Source organism: Beta vulgaris, chromosome 4, assembly GCF_026745355.1.
Source record: "Beta vulgaris subsp. vulgaris cultivar EL10 chromosome 4, EL10.2, whole genome shotgun sequence".
Lineage (NCBI taxonomy): Eukaryota > Viridiplantae > Streptophyta > Magnoliopsida > Caryophyllales > Amaranthaceae > Beta > Beta vulgaris.
Window position 1 is genome coordinate 27,106,784 of NC_079205.1, and position 6,000 is coordinate 27,112,783.

Consider the following 6,000-nt stretch of genomic DNA (forward strand, 5'->3'; position numbering starts at 1 on the left):
CTCTTTATAAAAAGATATATAGTTAACTTTTTTACTCGTTATCTTAGTTCTTTCTCTCGTATATCAACTATCAAAATATGATTCAAAATAAATATCTCAAGTCTTAATACTTTAAACAATGTATATCTTTCAACTTTGATGATGATCCCCAATTAGCAGCAATTGCCAAAGTGATCAACTTGCGGTACTACCTCGTTCGTCGCCAACCAATAAAAAGCTTGCTTGCTTTTAAATCTTCTACTTCCTCCGCTTTGAAATAAATAAAATAATTTCTTCTTCATGTGACTTGTTTGAGAAAATCATTTCATTTTTTTATAATTGATGAATTATATTACATGGTACTGACAAGAGTTTGTTCTCTTCAAAAAAAGATACTAACTTTTATCTCCTTTATCTTAGTTCTTACTCTAGGATATCAACTACTCAAAATATGGTTCAAAATAATGGTCTCAAGTGTTAATACTTTTAACAATGTATCTCTTTCCACTGTGATGAACATCCCCAATTAGTAGAAATTGAAAAGTGATGATTTTGCGGTATTGCCTCGGTTGCAAGCAATCTAGTAACATCACCTTCATGCAAAACACCTTGCATTTGTATGTCGCCTATATAGATTGGCTAATTTTTTGGAGTTTCCTCTTACATTGATAGACCATATCGTCCTAATATGGACGGCTAACACCAAAATAAAGGAGAAAAATAAATCGTCTCTTGAAGTATTCAAGCAAAAAGAGGGAGAAAAAAGGACTATTTTTTGTTTAGTCGAAAAATGTTGTTGGTCGAACCTATAAAGATTATATGATTTTGTAAGATATCTATACTAATATATTAAAAGTTTAGAAAAATATAAAAACATGCTCTAATAGTTATTGGCTTTGAAATCTTATACTCTCTCCGTTTTGAAATAAATAAAATAATTTCTTCTTTCATGAGAGTTTTTTGAGAGAATCATTTCACTTATATTATAATGCATGAATGATATCACAACATGTTATTGACATGAGTTTGTTCTCTTTACAAAAAGATAGTTAACTTTTTCCCCCTTTATCTTAGTTCTTGCTTTAGGATATATTCTACTCAAAATATGGTTCAAAATAATGGTCACAAATCTTAATACTTTAAACAATGAATATCTTTTCATTATGATAAACATCCCAAATTAGCCGCAATTACCAAACTGATGAGCTTTCGGTATTGCCTCATTCGTCGCCAACCAATAGCTTGCTTGTTTTGAAATCTTCTACTTCATCCGCTTTGAATTAAATAAAATACTTTATTTTTCATGTGAATTTTTCCATAGAATCATTTCATTTATTTAGATAATTGATGAATTATATCACATGTTACACGAGTTTGTTCTCTTTACAAAAAGATATATAGTTAACTTTTTTTACCCTTTATCTTAGTTCTTGCTCTGGGACATCAACTATCAAAATAAGATTCAAAATAATTGTCTCAAGTCTTAATGCTTTAAACAATGTATATCTTTGCACTTTGATGATGATCCCCAATTAGCAGCAATTGCCAAAGTGATCAACTTGCGGTGTTGCCTCGCTCGTCGCCAACCAATAAAAAATTGTTTGCTTTTAAATCTTCTACTTCATCTACTTTGAAATAAATACAATACGTTCTTTTTCATGTGAGTTGTTTGATAGAATCATTACATTTTTTTTATAATTGATGAATTATATCACATGTTACTGACAAGAGTTTGTTCTCTTTAAAAAAAATATTAACTTTTATCTCCTTTATCCTAGTTATTGTTTGCGGTATCAACTACTCAAAATATGGTTCAAAATAATGGTCTCAAGTGTTAATACTTTTAACAATGTATCTCTTTCCACTGTGATGAACATCCCCAATCAGTAGAAATTGAAAAGTGATGAACTTGCAGTATTGCCTAGGTCAGCCAATCTAGTACATCACCTTCATGCAGGACACCTTGCGTTTGTAAGTCGCCTATATAAATTGGCTAATTTTTTGGAGTTTCCTCTTAAATTGATAGACCATATCGTCCTAAGATGGACGGCTAACCCGAAAATAAAAAAGAAAAATAAATCTTCTCTTGAAGTATTCGAGCAAAAAGAGGGAGAAAAAAGGATTGTTATTTGTTTAGCCGGAAAATTTGTTTAGTCGAACCTATAAAGATTAAATGATTTTGTAAGATATCTATTCTAATATATTAGATGTTTGAAAATATTTAGAAACATGCTGTGATAGTTGGCGTACTGGCTTTGAAATAAATAAAATAACTTCTTTTTTTCATGAGAGTTTTTTTAGAGAATCATTTCATTTAAATTATAATGTATGAATAATATCGCAACATGTTATTGACACGAGTTTGTTCTATTTAGAAAAGATAGTTAACTTTTTCCCCCTTTTATCTTAGTTCTTGCTCTGGGGTATCAACTACTCAAAAAATGGTTCAAAATAATGGTCTCAAGTGTTAATACTTTAAACAATGCATCTCTTTCCACTATGATGAACATCCCCAATCAGCGGCAATTAAAAAGTGATAAACTTGCGGTATTGCCTCGGTCGTCGCCAAGCTATCACCTTCATGCAAGACACCTTGCGTTTATAAGTCGCCTATATAGATTGGCTAATTTTTTGGAGTTTCCTCTTAAATTGATATACCATATCGTCCTAGGATTGATGGCTAACCCCAAAATAAAGGAGAAAAATAAATCGTCTCTTGAAGTATTCGAGCAAAAAGAGGGAGAAAAAAGGACTGTCATTTGTTTAGCCGGAAAATTTTGTTAGTCGAACCTATCAAGATTAATAGTTTTGTATGATATCTATATTAATGTATTAAAAGTTTAAAAAAAATTAGAAACATGCTCTAACAACTGGCTTACTGGCTTTGAAATCTTATACTCCATCCGTTTTGAAATAAATAAGATAATTTCTTTTTCATGAGAGTTTTCTTAGAGAATGATTTCATTTATATTATAATGCATGAATAATATCACAGCATGTTATTGACACGAGTTTGTTCTCTTTACAAAAAGATAGTTAACTTTTTTTCCCTTTATCATAGTTCTTGCTCTCGGATATCAACTACTGAAAATATGGTTCAAAGTAATGATTTATCTTAAATCTCAATAGTTTAAACAATGTATATCTTTCGATTGTGATGAACATCCCCAATGAGCAACCATCGCCAAACTGATGAACTTCTGGTATTGTCTCGTTTATCGCAATCCAATAGCTTGCTTGCTTTGCAATCTTCTACTTACTTCGCTTTGAAATAAATAAAATACTTGGGTTTTTTTACGTAGTGCCCTTGTGTTTTTCGAAATCATACGTTGTACCCGACCTTTTTGAACTGTACACATTATACCCCTAAACTCTCTGAACTCACTCAAATTACCCATACTAAAAAGAAATATCTACTCTAAATTTCATTTAGTCTTTAGTTTGTCAGATTATATTCCAAACCTCAGTAATCTTAGGGGTACAATGTGGAAAGTCCCGTAGCCGGAAAATTTTGTTAGTCGAACCTATAAAGATTAAATGATTTGGTAAGATGTCTATACTAATATATTTAAAGTTTAAAATAATTTATAAACATGCTCTAATAACTGGCTTAGTAGCTTTGAAACCTTATACTCCATCCGTTTTGAAATAAATTAAATAATTTCTTTTTCATGAGCCTACTGTTTACAGGTTTATATAATTGATTATCTGTTTTTGCATTTTCGTTTCTGTCAGTATATAAATCGTGAAGATTATTTCTGGAGGCCGAAAAATTTATGTCTTTGTGTTATGTATTACCGTGAGTTTATGCATGTTTTGTAAATCTTTGGTAATTTTTGGGCGTTTATTTGTATTTTTTAATTATAACAATGGCTTTATTGAGTATTCTTTAAATTAACGTTTAAAAATACTTTTAGAGTCCAAAAATTAAAAAAAAATTGTTCCATGTCAGTAGAGCCATTAGGATCGTATGATAATTTTTGTGTTATTTTACTGATTGTACTTATTAGTTTAATAATTATTATTGTGTTTTTGTTGTGAGTTTGAGGATATTCTTTTTAATTATTTAAGAGCTTGTTTATCAGAAATAAATTATGATCTTTTATATCCTTGAAAGCTGGTGTTTAGTAGGTTGTTGTAAGTATTATTGGGTATCATTATGTTTATGTTTGGTTTGTGTAAAAAAAAATGATTAGTTGTGTATATTTCATTTATTTAATAAGCCTTGGAGTTAATTGGTAATCTTATTTGATATGATGCATTTTTTATTGAATTGTTAGTGTTGTAAAACTATTTTATTATCATTGTTGATGTTTAGAGATGTTCAAAGTATTTATTATTGGAGACATTTGTTGTAAGTTTATAAGTTACCATATTCTTTTTTTAGGAATTATGCGGAATTGTTTTGATGAATTATGGGTATAAGGTTGGGTGACATCCCTTTTAACGAATATTTTGAGGTGAATGATACTTTGATGATTTTTATGATATGAACATCCGGTGGGATAGATGTAGTCCGCGGTGAAGAATATGCCAACCACCTGGTTTGCGAACTAGGGGTAAACCTGGGTTAATTGTTGTCGTCCGAGAGGTCAAGGAGTTCTGCATGTTCTACCCTGCATCGGGAGTTTGGCCATTCTTAAACACATGCAGTGGGGAACGTAAGCCCATATACTGACCTGGAGATTGCGATATGACAAACCTTAGGAAGTGAATTGGGATTCACTGGCGTTCGGTTTCTGACTCAATAACTTGTTGTACTTTTGTTTAATTATTATTTAAGTATTCTAGAGTTGATTTACTCACTATATCTTGTTTACTTGATGTTGACTATCACTTGTGTCAATTGTGAGCTTTATGATTTTGGATGCATGTTATAGCTCTCATGATTGTATACTTTCCTTTCTTTTTTAGTCTATGTCTGAATCATACTTTGATTTCTTTTGTTCTGGGAGAAGTACTAGTTACTCCCCACTGACTATGGCATTATTTAATATATCCTTGCAGATGGAAATGACTGTTAAACTTGTGACTGCTTGGGCTAGTAGAGTGTAGGTTGGTAGTGAGAGGAAGCTTCTGGTAGTCTTTTTGGTAGATGAGTTCTACGCTGACAATAGAAAGTCCTATTTTATGCTTGGTCTCAAACACATTCAGTTTTTATTTGAGTTTTAATGGGAGACTTGCATGTCTCGTAGTTTTAGTTGATGTTATGATATGACTTGGGATGTTCCTTTTTATTAGAACCATAATGTTTTCAGATATTTCTTTGATAGCTATGAAACTTTGGTTTGAGGATTATCTTTATTATTGTTTTAGAGTAGCATAACCGTCCCGACGTTATTTCCGCTACCGTCTTTTTAGTAAATCTTGATTAGATATTGTTTAGTAGTAGTAGAAGGACGGGGTGTTACAGTTGGTATCAGAGCAAAGTTACCCGAGACCCTTACTTAGTCACTAAGAACTCTCGGGAAATGTGTAGTTGAAGTAACTAGGATCATTAGAATCTTAGGCTTCAAGAAAAGTAGTGGTGAGAGGGTCACTTGGGTAGGTTACCATGGGAAAATATTTTTCTTACTTTGATGTGATAAGTTGTTATTTACAACTAATAATGTGTTAAGTAATGAATGTTTAATTTGTGTTTGTAGAATGCTGCCTCGAGGTTTGATTAGTGCTAGAAAGGAGGATGCCCGGAAAAGGTGCCAAGCACTTGAGAACACCATCATTGTAATTAAAAAATCAATTTTTATTTAAAAAAGGTCAAAGAAAATACAAAAAATAAAATAGAGGGTTACCAAAGAGAGGAAAGATAAAAATTGTCTACCAAATAGAATTTAAAAAAATTGAGGGTCACCATATAGAATTTCCCTTTATTTTATAATTGATGAATTATAAAAGATGTTATTGACACGACTTTGTTCTCTTTAGAAAAAGATATTAATTTTTAACTCCTTTATCTTAGTTCTTGCTCTGGAATATCGACTACTCAAAATATGGTTCAAAAAATTGGTCTTAAGTCTTAAT